Source organism: Mus musculus, chromosome 18 (assembly GCF_000001635.26).
Source record: "Mus musculus strain C57BL/6J chromosome 18, GRCm38.p6 C57BL/6J".
Classification (NCBI taxonomy): domain Eukaryota; kingdom Metazoa; phylum Chordata; class Mammalia; order Rodentia; family Muridae; genus Mus; species Mus musculus.
The window spans coordinates 58,619,438-58,639,244 of NC_000084.6; positions in this window are offsets into that span (position 1 = coordinate 58,619,438).

Genomic DNA, 19,807 nt, shown 5'->3' on the forward strand with positions numbered 1-19,807 from the left:
AGGGCCTACAATTTTGGGGTCACATAGGAATGCCAGAGAACAAAGCATTAGTTGAACATGTGTAACAGCACCGTTAGAAGCAGAATACAAAATCCACTGGAAGAAAGGTTTTGTGAACCCACAGACAAATGAGTAAAAGTCATCTGTACTGGCTAGTTTTGTGTCAAGTTGACACAGCTGGAGTTATCACAGAGAAAGGAGCTTCAGTTGAGAAAATGCCTCCATGAGATCTGGCTGTAAGGCATTTTCTCAATTAGTGATCAAGGGGGAAAGGCCCCTTGTGGGTGGGACCATCTCAGGACTGGTAGTCTTGGTTCTATAAGAGAGCAAGCTGAGCAAGCCAGGGGAAGCAAGCCAGTAAAGAACATCCCTCCATGGCCTCTGCATCAGCTCCTGCTTCCTGACCTGTTTGAGTTCCAGTCCTGACTTCCTTTGGTGATGAATAGCAGTATGGAAGCGTAAGCTGAATAAACCCTTTCCTCCCCGACCTGCTTCTTGGTCATGATGTTTGTGCAGGAATAGAAACCCTGACTAAGACAAATTGGTATCAGCATAGTGGGGTATTCCTGTGACAACCTGACCATGCTTTGGGGAAAACTGTGGAAGGATTTTGGAACTTTGGGCTGAAAGATCTATTCAGTGTTAAGAACTCTGTGGGATGTTGTGTAGGAGCTTGGAAGATAATGTTGAGAAACAGTGCAGAAGATGGAGGCCTGGCTTGTGAAATTTCAGAGGGAAGATTAAAGACTCTTTTCAGGGCCATTGCTGTTTTAATTGTGAAGATTCTGTGGTTCTGGTTAGCTGGAGCTCCAATTTAAATAGGTATGCATCATAACATTGAAAGCATATCATGGGGAAGAGAAGTGAAAAAAAAAAAACAAATATAGGGTGTCCAACTCCAAGCAGTTAAAGGAGGGTGCTATAGTTACAACCTACTTTTTATAGGCCATGGTACCTGCAGAGATAAGATCTGTAGATGTTACACAAAAGAGAAAAGAGAAAGGCATCAAAGCCCATCAGCACAGAAGCAAATGAAGGACAGAGCCAGGAAGAGAGTAAGAAAGTGAACTCTAACACTAGTGTGAAGAATGTAAAAGAGCAATAACATGTAAGTACTTATCAATGATCCAAATATAAATGTGTTAAACTCTTCCAGTGAAGCATGCAGATGCATAAAGATTCAACGCCCAATGGTACGACAGTCATCCACAATGAACTCTTTTTATATTCCAGTACACGCATAGGCCGGAAAAAGATGCTAAGCAAAACAGGTGAAAGAGGGTAGCTAGACTATGCTTCCTTAACGCAAAATAGACTCACATTACAAACTGCTGCTAGAGAGACAACGTGAATAAGTGATACTAAAACAACCATATCAACAGAAAGATCCAGCAATTATAAACATGGATTATCTGACAAAAAAAAAAAAACCATTCAAGTCAACGAATATTGACAAGTTTAAAAGAAGAAATTGGCAGTCATACAATAATAGAGACTTTAATACTCCAGTGTCAACAAAGTATAGAATGTCCAGCCCTGAGTGGCCTGGTGCTCATTATGTGACCCAGGCTGACCTTGAACTCCTGGCAATTTCTTAGCCTCCGTTTCCAAGGTGGCAGAGTTACAGAGTTACCTTTCCACACCTGGGGTAACTTTTTAAACAATGGACTTTCGCATTTCATTAAGCAATGTGTCAAAAGCATAAAAGAAAATGGGTATGAGACATAAACACATAAAATTAAAGGAAAATAATTCCTAAAATGTATAAAATATTGACCTATGAAATATATAAGATATTGAGTATAAAAATACTCCATAGTTACAGGAACGCATGAAGTATTCTTTACTCCAACTCTTATCAGATTGGAAAAAAAATTCATTGGCAAGGAAATGGAGAAATTGGCAAGGAAATGGAGAAATTGGCCTTTTATACTTTGCCCGTGGATCACCACACTTTATAATACAAGGAAGCCAGTTTATCCGTTTCTATTGTATTGGTTATTTCTCTGTTGCTCTGATAAATCACCCTGAGCAAGGCGACGTTAGGAAGAAGAAGTATATTTTGGCTTATAGTTCTAGAAAGATGTGAATCCATCATGGCAGGAAGGCACAGGAGCAAGAGCAGGCATGGTGCCAGGGGCAGGGAACGGAAAGCTCACATCGTCAGATGCAGGCACAAAACAGAGAGCCAATTGGAAGTGGCAGGAAGCCCCAGGGATGTAATTTTCCCAGCAAGGCTTCATCACTACCTTAGGGTTCAAGGGACTTGAATCACAGGACGTGGTAGTACTAAAAGATGCCCCAAACTCCTGCCCTCCAGACATAATCTTTCTTACCTCCAGTGTGAAGAGACATTCCAATTTCTTCATGCTAATCTGTAGCTATCACTACTCCTAACACTGATATTTCTTTCTTAGCCTTTTGGTTTAAGGGCATTAAAAGCCCAAAATGAGCTTCCAGTTCAATGGAATGTTTGTTGTGGCTCCTGGCAGGAGCTCTACCCCTCTCCCCCAGAATGGAAGCAAAAACTTTCCTAGTGGGTCACTAGGTATGACTATTCCCTTTTCTACACCTTGATTTCTGTATTTGTGAATCCTGGCTATGGGAGAAACTATACTATATATTGGATGCTGATTCAAAGCATATACTGCCTTCTGTAGAACCCTGTCCCAGCCCTCCATGCTGCGGCCACCTAGCTGTTGCTGTAACTGTGTCTTCAAAAGGCCATTCCATCTATCAAGCCAGGTGCTTCAGGATGATGGGAAACATGGTAAGACCAGTGGATTTCATGATCACGGGCCCACTGTCACACTTCTCTGGCTGTGAAATAAGTTCCTTCAGTTCTCAGAAGCAATGCCGTGTGAAGCACCATGATGGTGGATAAATATTTGGTAAGTCTATGGATGGTGGATTGGGCAGAAGCACTACATGCAGAAAATGCATATCCATAACCAGAATCAGTATTTCCTCAAATAAGAACAAAATGTTCTCCTTTCCAGAAAAGAAGTGGTTCAATGTAGTCAACCTGCCACCAGCTTCCTGGCTGGTTACCTTGAGGAATGGTGCCATATCTGGGGTTCATTGTTGGTTTCTGCTTTTGGCCGATCTGGCATTTAGCAACAGCTGTAGCCGGGTCAGCCTTGGTCAGTGGAAGTCCATGTTGTTGGGTCCAAGCAAATCCCCCATCTCTGCCACCATGTCTACTTTGTTCATGTGCCCATTGGGCAATGACAGGGATGGCTGGGGAAAGAGGCTGACTTCCCACAAAATGAGTCATCTTATTCACTTGATTATTGAACTCCTCAGGTGAAGTCACCTTTTGATGAACATTTACATGGGACATAAATATCTTTACATCCTTTCTCCATTTGGAAGGATCTACCCACATACTTCTCCTTTCACAGATGTCTTTCTTACCAGTTTTCCGATCATGACCTTTCCAAGTCCCTGACCATCCAGCCAATCCATTGGCTACAGCCCTTGAGTCAGTAAACAGTCATACACCTGGCCAGTTCTTCTTCCAGACAAACTGTATGACCATATGTACTGCCCGAAGTTCTGCCCATTGTGAAGATTCCCCTTCCCCAGTATCGTTCAGTCCCAGAAAGGAATTGTAGTGCTGTAGCTGTCCACTGCTAGGTGGTGCCTGCATAATGTACAGAACTATCAGTAAACCGGGTCATAAATACATCTAACATGGTATCACTATCCTTTGTTCAACTGTAAAGACATAAACAATAAGCTTATCTTGGTGGGATCTTGCTCTATGGTCATCACTCTCTTAATTCCACTTAATATCCTAGAACATGGGGTTAAGCTTCCTTGTACTTTCCATTTGATAATAGACTGCTGCTGTGCACATTGTACTTTATGACCTGATGGACATGATAACACTGAGCTCATGATGGGCAGTTCAGGTTACATGGTAACTTGGTGTCCTGTTGTCAAGTTTCAGTTTCTACTAAGGCCCAATAGCAGGCCAAGAGCTGTTTAGCAAAAGGAGAATAGTTGTCTAGATGATGGTAGAGCCTTGCTCCAAAATCCCAAAGGTCTCTTCTGTGATTCACCTAGAGAGGCCTGCCAAAGGCTCCAAACAGCATCTCTATCTGCCACTGACACCTCAAGTACCAATGGGTATGGTGAAATCACCTAGACATCACCAACTGGTAACCAAGTGAATAAGTAAGGGAGCCTACAAAGGACATTTCTCATTCAAACCACCTTCCTAGTTAGGGTTTCTATTGCAGTGATGAAATGCCATGACCAAAGCAACTCAAGGAGGAAAAGGTTTGTTGGGCATATGCTTTCACACAACTGTTTATCACTGAAGGAAGCCAGGACAGGAACTCAAGCAGGGCAGGGACCTGGAGGCAGGAGCTGATGCAGAGACCATGGAGGGGTGCTGCTTACTGATTTGTTCTCATGGCTTGCTCAGCCTGTTTTCTTATAGAACCCAGATCCACCAGCCCAGGAATGATACCACCTATTAAGGGAAGGATCCTCCCCTATTAATCATGAATTAAAAATGTTCTACTGCAAGATATTTTGAGGCATTTTCTCAATTGAGATTTCCTCCTCCTAGATGACTCTAGTTTGTGTCAAGTTGACATATAACTAGCCAACATACCACGATCAACGATCAACACAGTTTTAAAAAACTGTAATGTTAAACCAACAGTCTCATTTCTGGGAGTTTATTCAAAAGATTCACCCAGACTTATATTGGCAGAAATATTTAAAAAGCCATTAATTTGAGAGCTTACTTAGTAGAACAGTATTGATAGCTTCTAAGCATCTACTAACAAGAGGGCTATTTCAATAAGTTATAATAACATATTTAAAGTACTATAAAAGTGGCTTCCTGTGTACTAATTTTGGAAATATCTTCCACAGATAATGTGAAAGCAAAGACTTCATGTACAAAGGTATGGTGGAGACCACAGACCATGCTAGATATCTCAGACTTTTACTTTATACCGCACACAAAACCAGAGTTTTTTGCATTACCTGAAAAATGAACCAAAACAATATTTATGAGTATGGAATACATTTTTTGTAAAGCCTCAAGGGAATAAAATCATGCCATATGCAGAAGATGAAAAAAAAGACAGAACTAGAGGTCACTATGTCAGGCAAAGGAAATCAAATGAAGAAAGACAAGGCTTGCATATTGACTTCCTTGTATAGTAGCTGGGGTTGGACTGTGACCTAAATAGTAGAGGAACCATTAGAGAAGGTCAGTGGACCAAGCAGAAAGGGATAAGAGAAGAGATTTAGAGAAATGTATATATTCCAAAGAGAATTGGAGACCCAATACATACACAATACAGACGTCTGCTTATCCCAGATAGGAATCCCATAACAAACCAAAGTACAGATACCACAAAAGTCCAACTTGGTGAATTAATGAGGTTACTTTAGAAGTATAGATGAGGGGTTACATATACATGCAGAAATGACTCAAAGACACCTATGTAACAAACGTTCACCCCAGAATGGGTAACAGCTCACAAAGCTGAGAATGTGGATCATATTGCCCAGCCTGACCAGGTTAGAGAGTATCCTTTCTAAGGGATTCTGGTCTAAACCTCTTCTGGGCAGTTGGTTTCTGCTTCAGCCAGGAAGCTGGTCTTGTCTCAGTCTTTTCTACAGCTTAGTTTGTCTGAAAAGATTTTTTTTTTCTTTTCCAGCATTTATTACTTACTCTGGCAGGGAGGGGCCTATTGCATCTGATCAGTTTTAGGGACTTCCTGAGCTATTTTGAATTTTACCATAATGTTCAAGAACTTTCCTACTGGATAGAATGCTTTGATCTTGGAGGAAATTTATAGAACACTCCACTCCCTTTTCCAGCTCTTATGTCTGTTTGTTTGTCTGTTTTTGTCCTCTCTTTTTAAATGATTTCTGGGTCTTGGAGCAGGTGCATATAGTATCAGCATGTAAGCACAATCAGTTACTTGTTCCCCAGAGCATTACCAGTGGTCATGAGTTGTGTCTGACAACATTGATGGGTGACCTATGAGTATAAACACATAAGTTTAGAAAGTATATTGACAGGCACATCACATTCTTCTAGTAAAACAATAGAGGTTGTTTTTGCACTTAGACCTATGACCTTCCCAGCTATGGGTTTGTCCTGGCTTACAGTGCCAGGTGTGTTCTATCTCTTGTGGAGTGGATCTCAAATCCATTCAGAAAGCTATTGGCTTTTACCCATGATGACAGAGCCATGATTGCACAAGCTGGCATAGCCTGCCTGGCATGTTGGTATTTTAGCCTATAGGGTCCTTAGCCAAACAGGAATGTTGGTGATAGTTGTTCACCCGTAGTGGCCCCGTCTGGCACTACAAAAATCAGCTATTATGGTAAATGTTTTTAGTACAGTCCCAAATTAATTTCTCCATGTCCTGAAGTTACAATGTGCATGTGTATCTTCAGCAACAGGGTCTTACCTTTCAGTTTTTACATACAGCCAATAGCAGTAGCAATAGCCTTTATGGTTTGTAAGGCCTCAAGGGCTTCTGTAGCCAGCAACTCATAGGGAAGTAGCCCACCCCTGACATTGGGTTTTTATTTAATAATCTTATGGTCTCTGGGATTGTCCTTTTCCACCCATGAAGGAGGACTTTTGAATTTTATTTTCAAATTAACCAATCCCCAGTAGGTTGTAAGGTCAAAACCTTAGATACAATTCACAAACCACATGAAGCTCAAGAAGAAGGAAGACCAAAGTGTGGATACTTTGATCCTTCTTAGAAGGGGGAACAAAACACCCATGGAGGAGTTACAGAGACAAAGTATGGAGCAGAGACTGAAGGAGTGACCATCCAGAGACTGACTCACCTGGGAATCTATCCCATATACAATCACCAAACCCAGACACTATTGTGGATGCCAACATGTGCTTGCTGACAGGAGCCTGATATATCTCTCTCCTGAGAGGCTCTACCAGTGCCTGTGAAACACAGAAGTGGATGCTCACAGCCATCCAACGGACTGAGCACAGAATCCCTAATGAAGGAGCTAGAGAAAGGACCCAAGGAGCTGAAGGGGTTTTCAGCCCCATAGAAGGAATAACAATATGAACTAACCAGTACTCCCAGGGCTCAGGGACTAAACTACCAATCAAAGAAAACACATGGTGGGACTCATGGCTCCAGCTGCATATGTATCAGAGGATGACCTAGTAAGTAATCAACAAGAGGAGAAGCCCTTGGTCCTGTGAATGTTCTATGCCCCAGTGTAGGGAATGCCAGGGCCAGGAAGTGGGTGTGGGTGGGTTGGTGAGCAGGGGTAGGGGGTAGGGCATGGGGGAGGGAGTTTTTGGAGGGGAAATCAGGAAAGGGAATAATATTTGAAATGTAAATAAAGAAAATATCTAATAAAAAAAAACTATTGTAGAAGATAGGCAGGACAAAGCAACATCCTAATCATGATCCCATAACAAACATCAGGGTTACAGTTAGATCCTTGGTGAAACACTGAAGATCTGTTGCTATCTAGTCTCAGTAAATGTTAGGTGAGCCCCGTGGTCACAGCTAAAAAGGTACCAAAAGACATGAGCAAGGTCTAATACATCGTAGAAACAGCCCATTTATTTTTATTAACTGTTTTCCCCACAGGTCAATGTATGGATAGCATGGTTAGGGGTGTTCTCTGTAGCCCTGAGTCATTTCTGTCTCTGAACCACTACATTTTATATTTTGGAGCTTTTTAATGGAGCCTTGCCTACATTTTTCCACCACTGATCAACTCAGTGGACCTGACTTAATCTGCTCGGATTTACTCAGTTACTGTAGCCCTGATCTTATTTTGCTGAATCTGCTGGCTCCCAGGGTCACAGTGACCCTGGGTTAGCATTGTGTCTGTAGCCATTGCCTTTCTGTTGACCATATTATGGATTGGCATCCATCTCCACCCTTAGCATATAACATTTTGATGGAACAAAATGTTCCCTTCTTATTGTATTGGAGAATCATTACCACACCTGGGACAGGCTTTGCCTGTACTGTTTTATCATGGCTGGCTCTCTTCAGTGCCTTCCAATAGCTCCTTAGCATACATTTTAGCTTTTCATCAATTTTTCCTTAGGCCTTATAACTCAACACAAGTCTTGCCACATTTCTCTTCAAGTAACCCAGATAGCTGTCTTTCTCTGTTTTATCTTTTTTTTAAATCTTCTGTAGGCTGTTCTCTTACTTTATGGATACTATTTACATGCTATCTAAGTTACTGAGATCTGATGAAGACTTTTCTACTTTGTAAAGACCTTGCCCCATCAATGGGCTTGGCAAAGCTAGTAAATTTCCATCCCAGTCTCCAGGTCCCTCATGGATCAACGATTTCTAAAACTCCTCTGTGAACACAGGTCTATCTGACCCTGGAACCAAGTTCAAGCACAGATTATTTCATTCCATATTTCTCAGTGGGGCCTTTCCTTCCTCAGTGGTCTCCCATTCCCAGACATTTTTGTGGAGAACTTGGATGGAGATAAGAGAGTAATGGCTCTAATAAACCAATTCATCAGGGACTAATTTCCTTCATACTGGCTCAGGTTATGCCGTAAGGTATTTATATTAGTCAGTTTTCTGTCTCCATAACAGTCTGACAGATTCCATCTGATCCCATGTCCCACAGCCTCACAAGGCAGGCCATGACAAGTTCTTTCATTGTTTTTTGTTTTTTTGTTTTTTAAAGTCTTCCTTGATTTCATAAGTTTAAATTCTGAGTATTTCCTGATCCCCCTAGTTTCTTCTGTAGACCACAATCAAGGCCTCCATCTATATGCTGAATGACATATTTCCCTCTCCTTTTCTACTGAAGGTCAGATTTTGGGATATTTTACTCCTTCTCTTTTTATTCTCTCATCTAACGTGTCAAATCAGAGGTTATCAGGGAGGATGCTAGCTACAACTTCCTTTATTGTTACAGTTGCTCTTTTAAACAAACAGCTTCCTGCTTTATACAAGTTCCTGGTTGGCTGTTATATTGACCCCAGAACCATTTCTAACTACACACAAGAGGCCTAACAACCTCTGCTACCACTTGTCAACAATCCCTACTCTTCTGTGCTAATCCCAAAGACTGAAAATTTCCTCTAAAACTTTAAATGATTTTAGGGCATCTCCTTATTCATATCATGCATTCCACTCATGTCACACTCTATCACATACATGAAGACTGCCATGCTAGGATTCCTCACACAAACACTACTAATCTTGGTTGCTCAACATTAGTTGCATGTCTCACTACCTAAAGCAAGAAATATGCATCCACTGTCATAGCACAAAGGTACATTAAACACACAGCATACAGGAAAGGACAACTGTATCAGAATTTCTCCCACAGATGCTCCCCACTCAAACTTTTCAACCATGCCTTACTACCCATACACAAGACCATGCCCTCATTACTCTCCAGCTCATCTTTGGATTTGGCATGTCCCTGGTTGGGCGCCAATTATGTTGTGTGACAAAACGTTTCCTGGAGAGAAGCTTCATACATGTCTACTCACCCCAGATTGGGAACCTAGGACAGACCAAAGTATGAATGCTACCAAAGCCCAACTTGGTGAAACAACGAGTTTTATTTGGTTTACTTACAGTAGTATGGGTGAGGGGTTATTTACAGGAGAAGGAATGACTCAAAGACAATTGCAACACCAAAGTCCACACTGGCATGGGAGATCTCAAAAGCTGGAAAACCTGGAGCATACTGAAAAGTCGGCAAGCAGCTCAGATTGGTGCAGAACATCCTTTATAGGTGCTTTAACTGGTCTAAACCTCTTCTGGACAGCTTAGCTGGTTTTTGCTTCTTCCAGATAGCTAGGCTGGTCTTGAGAGATTTCTTTGCAGCTTTCTTTGTCTTAAAGGGCATTTTTTGTTTGTTTTGTTTTGTTTTTCTTGGCTTTGCTTCTCCGAGAGGGAATCCCAGCTGGTATTGCTTACTTTGACAAAAAGGGGCCTATTGAATCTGGATAGTTTTAGGGACTTTCTATAGCTTTTTAAAGTTTAGTTCTTGCTTGAGGAGCTTTCCTACAGGAAGGACTATTTTATCTTAGAGGAAACTATAGCACAACAGGCAGTCTTTTCAATATCTATAGTACTTTTATTCTGCCTTCTAAAGTGCATGTAACTTATGAGAGCAAGGCTTCCCATATGTTTGCCAGCTTTTCATTGCCCTGGCTTGTTCTCACTCACCAACAAACATTCACCATGATTCCATTAATCTTTTCATGTATCGAGCAGTTAAACCAGAGATATGATGGAGACCATTACCTCTGCAACATATATTTATGACTTTACAGGCAGCATAAGTTTGTGCCATGTCACCTGGGATTTTAATGTTGATGTCTACCTAAGCATGAACTAATAAAATTCTAAGGCTACCATTAGTGATTATTTCACTGCTGTTGGTCTTACCATATAGGCTAAAAAACAACAACAATAACAACAAAAACTAATATGTATTTCACTTTCTCTGTATGGCTGTCCCTATTGTGTAGTCTAGAACTGGGAAGATAAGGACAGGCTTAGTCTATAGACCCAGATGTACCACTATCATGTGAACTTGCTTTATTTCTGATTTTTATTCTATTAAATGTGACAACTTTTATATTATGCGTTCTTAACATATTAAAATGAGTTTTCTGATACACAGCTATGAGAAAATTTGTGTATTTCTTTTCTTTAGTGTGTAATTATTTGAGTAAATGGCCATCAGTCCCTTGTGGGAAATCTCTACTGTGTGTAATAGCCCAGGTATTGCAATGTTCTTTCTCATTGGGAGTCGGCCTCCTCTCCAGAGGAAAGGGGCAATCATGAATTCTTCAGGAGAATGGAAAACAAGGGGCAGGAGGATAAAAAGAGGATTGGCCTCCCTAAATTATTTTTGTGCAGTATGAATAGAGCAAGAAGTCATAAGGGTAAAGAAGAGAATGTCAGAAAACACATTCCTAACAAGATTCCAGATTAGGGAAAGTAGTGTTTGTCATCCAAGCTTGAGGACCTGTATTTGATTTAAAAAGCTTAGAGTGGTGACACAGGTTTGTATCCCATAGGCTGGGAAAGCAAAAGCAGGTGGATCTCTGTCGTTCAATGGCCATCCAGTCTAACCTAACTAGTGAGCACCAGGACAATGAGAGACTCTGCTTAAAAAAAACAAAACAAGGTAGAGGGACCCAAGGAACCTGAACAAAGATACCAGAGGTTGAGCTGTGGCTTCACAATGAATGCGTCCATCTGCAGATGTGTGTGTGTGTGTGTGTGTGTGTGTGTGTGTGTGTGTGTAAAGATGTATCATAAAGAGAGACAGGGAGGGGAGATGAAAAGGAATGAAGGGAGAGGAGGAAGGAGGGAGGGAGGAAGAGAGAGACAGAGACGGAGACACAGAGAGAATATGAGAGAGGAGAGTTTGTGTCAGGATCTAGTTTTCCAGGACAGAACACATAGAAAAGTCTCCCATATTTACTAAAATAGCAACAAAAAGCAAACAAACAAAAAGTAAAGCACACCTAGCATGCTTATTAAATCATAGAACGGGTAATTTTAGGAGAAGTGGAGCCCCCATCCATACCGTTCCTTTGGCTGTAGAGAACTGGCATATGGGTACTGATGAGGTCATTTCAGAAGCAGAACAGCTCCCGTGACTCTATTGTGCTTTCGAGAGGCTTAGTGGCTAAATATGAAGGACATTTCAGTGACTGAAACTATGAACGTTTGAGAACCAAACACAATAATGATTACTTTGGAGGCAGTTGCAAAGCATCAAATCTGACTCCTTCCTTGTCTCCAAATGCGTTTAGCTATTCCTCCTTCCTCGTCTCCAAATGTGTTTAGCTATTCTAAACAACTGAGACCTGATGTTCTGGAATGGGAAAGACCATAATTGTCTGAAATTAAGCTTTGTTAAAACTTTTGGCATGGGAATTGACATGGAATGAGATCCAAACTCAACCTTATATTTTCTGCAAGATAACTTTACATTCTTTACATACAAAAATGCTGCTAACTAAAGTGGTTTCAGTGTATGGAGGCTCAGGTGCTATTGACTGTACTTCTAATGGTCTTCTCATGTGAATCACAAGGCAGATAGATCTCTTGGACTGAAAGATAGATATTCTTCTTTCAGTGCATTTGTGAATTGTGTCTTGGATCAGTAAAGCAGCCTTGAAATTGCAGTGGATTCAATGGCCTTGAGGAGAAAACAGAAAGCTCAGAGGGTGAAGGGGCCAGATGACAAAGTTGCATGTTTGCTTGTGCCACCAGATTTGCAAAGGACGCCATCATTTTCACCAGACTTTTGTTTCCTTAAGTGTGTTTATAAGTCTGAAGAACCAGTTTCTATAGACATGAGTTCTTTAAATTGTCAATGACATAATGACAAATTAAAGCAAGAGATTCAAATACTAAGAGCTATAGTATACAGGTCAGTATTATACCATCATGCAAATAAGCTAAAATATTGAAAATGGCACATAAAAGTTCTGTCAAAAAAGTAATAACATAATGAACAATTTCTTCTCAGATCAAAGTTAGAAAAAACAATAACGGTGCTTTTCCATATTGGCAGGGAAATTCTTACAAGAAAAATACAAATGCATTAGTTCATAGCACAGACAGTGATTCTATGAGCTGGATAGCAAATATTTTGGTAATTAATAGGTAAGTCAAACTATTAGGCTTACAAGGAAAGTCTATAACGGTCAGTTGTTCTTTATCAACATTAATATGGCTGAATTTGTTATTTTCAACCCGGCCTATTAAAATCCAAAGAGAAAATACGTGAAACTCTTATAATAACTACTGTATATTTTAATTGAATTATTATAGCATATGCCATATGTGCTGACTGAACACCTGGAGACATTTAGAGCAAATGGCGTCATCAGCAAAATGAGTGAATGTTGCATAATTCCTTGAGAGGAGTAAAACAGCCAGAGAAAACAAGTTTACAAGAGGTCAGTTCTCCTGACACTGGACTACAATAACACAGAGATAACCCTGGCCTTGTGACAAAAATGTCAGACAAATCCTAACTGAAAACATTCTACAAAATCACTGCAAATCAAGGTGACTAAATAAAACATATTAATGTAATGTTGTATCCTGGGTGGGATTCTGCAACAGAAAGGGAAATGAAGTAAATGCTAATGAAATCTGATAAAGAAGGAAATGTACCTCATAATATCATTGGCATCCATTCCTTAACTGTAACAAGTATACCACACTAATTTAGGATGTTACAAGAGTGGAAACTGGCTATGTGCACAGGCAAGCTGCCTGGTTGATCCAAATTTTCTACCAATCTAAAGGCATTCTAAAGGAAAAGTGTATTTTTAAAACTTTGCTGAGACCAGTGGTACAGTTTCGTGGGCAGTAGCACTTGCTCCAAGTCTGCTGACTTGAGTCCACATGGTAGAAGGGAAGAACCAACGCCTGCAGGTTGTCTTCTACCCTCCACATGCCTACCATGGCAAGAACCATGCTTCCCACTAAATACACAAAATGAATGAATGGATGGATGTTAAACACACACACACACACACACACACACACAGAGAGAGAGAGAGAGAGAGAGAGAGAGAGAGAGACTCCGCCCCTATTATCTTTCCATTTGTGACAATGAGGACATGACTTTGATAGTACCCATTTAATATGTGTTTATATAATTTATATCAAATCCATTCTTTGGGATTTCAGACACTTTAAGTTGATTCTTTCAGACACCTTGTCAAAGTGACACACTTTTGACTAACACAGTACCTATTTTCCAAAATATAGGAAAAAATCAATGCAATGCTTTTCCTTGGATGAATAGATACACTAATCAGAACTAAAGAGTATTTAGATTTAGAGCCACTCGCTGATGAATTTAGTAGTGGGAATGGTGAACACAACTGTGTTCCTTATAGAAATGACTTCAGTAGAGTATCATTCTCACTTGGATTCCTGTCAAAGTTAAGCTAAGTAGGAGTTCTTTTCTCTTCTTCCCATGTCCCCATCACTCCATGGACCAAGGACAATCACATCAATTAGCGCCAAGAAGGCACAGCACAACCTGTAAAAATACACTTGGTCTGTGACCCTCCAGGTCTTCTTTGGCAAAGTCAGTGACATCTTTGTGTCATCTTTGCAGAATGCATTTGAGTTTGTCAGCCTGGAAGCAGAGAGGCAAGGAAACTCAATGGTGCTGCGTTCCCAGAGGTGCTCTGTGCTCCAGCTGATGGTGCTGCTTAGGACCTGGGAAGAAACAATTAACAAAAAACTTAATTGCTTCAGAGAGTTGGGGCAGGTACAACCCAGGGAAGCAGGAAAACCCCAAGAGCCCTTGCATTTAGATGACACAATACAGGCATGAGAGGACTTGTCTTTGGGGGCATCTAGACAAAATGGGCCTGAGATAGATGAGGACATTCTTGTGCCAATAGGGTTTGGAAGTAGGGCTAAGTGTCTCTCAAGCTCTCTACAGGGATGTGGTAGCAGGGAAAGAACACAAACAAAAACTTTATCATCAGCAACAGTGACACAGCATGATGCTTACAGACCAGATGGAGCAATGGTCTTTAACCCAACAGATGAAAGAATGAAGATATCACAGTGACCAGGGTCCCAGTCCAACTCCTGAGAGCTTGTGTGTAGCTTGATACAGACACCAACCAGCTTTGCTTAGGTTTCAACTCTTTTATGCTTATGTTGGAAGAGAGAATTAGTTATTTCTTCATGAAAAGTATCTAAGATAAGCAATCTGTCTTATTATCAGTTTAGAATATGTATATATCTGAAATATATAAACAGGGGATTTGAGTTAGATTCTAAAAAAGGTTAAATTAATTTAGAGTATCAGCTTCATATGTATAGGTATAAAATACAACACAATAATCAAATACAATAATTCAGAAAATTATTATGCAATGATACATCGAGTATGAGGATTAGTGTTTTTCTTGTAATTGCTGTATGAATTTTCCAAGGTTGTTTTGTTGTAGATAAAATATTTAAGAAAGTCTGTCATTTAGAAACCAGTGACCTTTTTAAAGGGCTTCAGGAAAAATTTTTTGGTAGTATAATTTTTAAACTGAAATGTGTTAGCTTCAAAAATAATTAAAGGCTTGAGGTCATGCCAATAAATTTATTTTAGGAGTCTGTACACATTTTAACACTCAGAAAACTCCTCTCTTTTGTGTTTGTATAGATTCATGTGTGCCCAGTGTCCAGACTTGTAAACAGGACACATTTTGATTTAAACGATTATGTGCAACAGTGAAAACAGGGTCCAGCCACAGCAGCATATTAAAGGAGTATATCTGTAACTGTGCTTTCTAGCACAGAACTTGCACACCGATGCCGTCAAAGCAGTATCCGATTTATCAGCAAGCCTTTCCCCTTTTCAAGATACATTATGGTAATGGAAGTTAAGAATGCATGTCTACATGTCTCCTGCAAAGGCTGAGAGCAGATAGATGGGAGGGTGTTGGGTTGATTTTGTATACTGAGGCAGGTGCCATGGATGAAGAAATGCTGATGCCTCTAAAATACGGAGTGGCAAGGTACAGGCTCCATCCCTGGGGCCGAGGAATGCAGTAAAACTGGAATTCTGATTGAAAATCTTCCAGCAGCCAGGGCTGCAAGGTAATAAGTCTGTGCTCTTACTAGCAACAAAGTTTGCAGACATTTGTCACAACAATCACAATTCAGAATGATACCAGTTTCTCAAAGAAAAGATTACTGTAAAGGTGAACTTCACTAGCTCCCAGGGGGCCTACCCCATCCTGAGTCTGAAGTCCTTTGAAAAGTGACTGGTGCTTTCATAGGATATGAATGAAACTACTGAACATGAAGCCATAAGAAGAGGTTCTGAATTTGGAAAACGTATACCTCAGGGCACACATGTTTCTGCCCAAACCATATTAACTTCCCCTAAAAATCTCCACGGCTTCCTCTAGTTTATCAAAATAGATCCACCTCCTCAGTCAAAGTTACGAACCACAAAATTAGAATTAGAATTATAGTTTAATATTTAGTTTTACCAACTGATCGGTCAAATGGGAGATTATGGTCATCTCACAGTGAAAAATTTGCCTTTAAACAACAAATAGAAATAACTAGGACTGAGCAGACATATGCACATCTACAGAATGCAGGACAGTTAAGTCCCACACAGTAAGTGAGTTTCTGGACTGCTCCGATATCTGGGCTATGCGTTTGTAACTTCATGGAAAGGCTTCATTAATCCTGTTTGTCTGGTTCATATGGGCATTGAGTGAGTAACTAGTAAACTATTATATCTGTGACCAAGTCCTTCATGTCCATTCAGGCTCAGTGTTCACATCATGCCCGTAGATTTCAGAGGCTCATGAAAATCGAGGTACAAGTGACCTGGCCTTTCAGTGCTGGCTTCCATTTATTTATCAGCATCTAGGAGGCGGGTGCTTCGGGAGGAATGAATCCATGTTTAGTGCACACAGGGCACTTTGGGCTGCTGCCTACAGTTAGGCAATGGTTTGCAGGTGTGGTTTTGGACCAGTAAAATCAGCATCACTAGGAAGATAATGTCACTCACTTCCCAGGCTTCTTTCTGTACTTAGAGAATCTGAAACTCAAAGGCTGCCTCAGGGGTGTGTCTTAGTAAGCCCCTTTAGTCTTTCTTGCACCATTGATCACTAGATCTACACAGAAGGTTCGTCTTGATTTTCTTTCTGGAAATAATATTCCAGTGGAAACTTTCCTTTTGAGGCGTGATAAGGAAACAGAAGAAAGGAAGGAAGCAAAGCAATCAGGGGACAGTGGGATGCAAATTTGATTTTTCTCCTTTTCCCTTAATAAATTACTAATAGATCCCTTAATAAATTACTAATATATCCATTCCCTGTTCATTTGTGACTACAAATAAAATGTCTTTCCTATGAACATGTTTCTTAGTGTTTTATTGCTGTGAAGAGACACCATGACCAAGTCAAGTCTTAAAAAGGCAAACATTAAATGGGGCTGGGTTACAGTTTCAGAGGTTTAGTCTATTATCATGATGGTGGGAAGCCTGGCAGATGTGATGCTGAAAGAGCTGAGAATTCTACATCTTGATCCAAAAACAGCCAGGAGACTGGAATTCCACAGTGGGCAGAGCTTGGACAGAGGAGACTTCATAGCCCACCCCCAGAATGACAAATTCCTTCAACAAGGCCACACCTACTTGAACAAGGCCACACCTTCTAATAGTGTCAGCCCCTGTGGGCCAAGAATTCAAACACATGAGAGTATGAGGCTAAACCTATTCAAACTACCACAGCAGGCTTTTAGCCCAGACACCACTGGGAGGTTTAGGAAAACCCTGGAGTTTATGTGTTTCTTAGTAATTTACTGAACAATTAGATTTGAACCACCATGTTCAGTTTAGCTTCAATTAATTTACTATAGTCTCAAAGGCTATTCTATAATAACGAGCAAGATCATCAAAGTCAATTGACAGTTAAGTGTGATGCTTTGGTTAGGAGTACCTTTACATAAACATGAATGAATAAAGTACCCAAACCTAAAAATTTCTTAGATAAGGTAACTCAACCTGCTTACTCAACCGCAGCATGACCTTTCTTCATTTTATTCAAGGTGTTCCTAAATCTAAGACAGTCAGAGAGTACGTGCTGGATGATATTGCAACCTTCAAGACTGTTATGAATGGAAAGGATATGTACTCTGTCTAAGTTACAAAGAGCAATGCAGTTGGGTAACCCACTCACAGTAAATCCCAGGGTCTGTCTCAAAGGCTGTCTCTTACCTATTCTTTTGTGCCATACAATTTTGAAATTACCATCCTTTCTCTCTCATTTTGTTGAATTTGTTCAAAAAAATAATAATTCTTCTTAATTTAATCTTTTCTGTGAGTGACTAGAAATTTTGTGTTTTCAGCTATATGTCCAAAGTATTAAGGGAAGAAGGAAGAAAGGAAGGAAGGAAGGGAGGGAGGGAGGGAGGGAAGAAGGAAGGAAGGAAGGGAGGGAGGGAGGGAGGGAGGGAGGAAGGGAGGAAGGGAGGAAGGAAAGAAAGGAGGAAAGAAGGAAAGAAGGAAAGAAAAGAAGGGAGAAAGGAAGGAAAGAAGGGAGGGAGGGAAGGAAGGAGAGAAAGAGGGAGGGAGGGAGGGAGGGAGGGAGGAAGGAAGGAAGGAAGGAAGGAAGGAAGGAAGGAAGGAAGGAAGGAAGGAAGGAAGGGAAGGAGGAGAAAAAAGGATTCACTTTTCTCAAAGTCCCATTTAATTTCTTACCAGAATCTCCCAAGATCTCAGTTGACCACATTTCTGATGCCAGTGGCTGCCATCATTGATTTCCTACTTAAGTACTAAAATCAAAGCAGCATCCTAGCTTCTTATCTGATGGAGCCTTAAAAACCTCCTTCTTAGCTAGCTCCCTCTACCCTCTCTCAACACCCCTTGATGCATTAAAATTTCATACTTCACATTCAACAGTCACAGGCTTTCACCTTTATCCCTCACATTACTCTAAGTAGATTCTGCACAAAACCAGATCACACAAAGCTAGAGGTGTTAAAGGTGATTCCACTCATCTCTTGCTTTTTAACTACACATTTTTCATCCAAAGCAAAGCAAACAAAGTCCTCTGTGTCACTTACTCTGTGTCCACCTACTTAATTTCTGCAGGCTGTCTCTGTATGCATTGCCATCTGGATGTTTTCATTATTAAGAATAACTAAGCACAACTGAGATGGGAGGAATATTCACATTAGCGCTCCAACTTCAACATTATCTGCATACTAGGATAGCTGCCAGCTACTTCATAAGAAACCAGAGTTGTTCCTAAGAAACACTAAGAAAAAAAAGAGAGAGAGAGATTTGCTGTCTGCATATCCACAGTCATTTCTCCACTTTCCTTTCAGCAGTACGATGCCCTTACACCTTGCTTCTGGCTTCAGGGTCCGTTTGGAATGCACTTGCGGGATGTTCCTTGTTCTACCTCTAGTACTGCCCTTTCTGTAGGCTTACCTTGGCTAAGGAAGTTGGTGCTAAACACTCCTGTACAATACATGTGCTCGTGTTCCTGGCATTGGGTTTTGTTGCAATACATAGAATTTACCAGTTGAACCTGTAAGAACCTTATGATACAACTGTTCGAACTAAGAGGTTCAGTGGCTTTTAATGTTATTTTTTTTACTGTTTATTAAAGTTATTTTTAAAACTTTAAAAATTGGCAAAATAATTTTTAGCTATATCAGAAAAGGGCAAACTGGTTGTACTTATACATGTTTTTAAAAGGAAATTGCCTCCACTTGTGGCGGCAAACTAAGGGTTTGAACCAGTCTTCCCACTAGGAAGATTCTAGAGCCTGCATAAAACTAAATTTCATTGTTCCTGGGTATATACCTAAAGGAATCAAAACCAGCAAACAGTAGAGATGCCTGCATGCTTATTTTCATTGTAACAATATTCACAAGAACCAAGTTATGGAATCATGTTAGGTGCTCTTTAACCAATGAATAGATAAAGAGAATATGGTATACATATGCACATGACACTGTATTCAGACATGCCACTGGGGAGAACATGGATTACTGTGTTAAGCAAAACAAGTCAGTCTCACAAACATAAGTACTGCTTGTTTCCCTCATATAAAAAACAACTGGAGGGGAGATGGGAATGAGAATGAGAAATCATGACTAAGGATGATCAAATTTCTTTTTTTTTAATATTTTTTATTACATATTTTCCTCAATTACATTTCCAATGCTATCCCAAAAGTCCCCCATACCCCTCCCCCACTTCCCTACCCACCCATTCCCATTTTTTTGGCCCTGGCGTTCCCCTG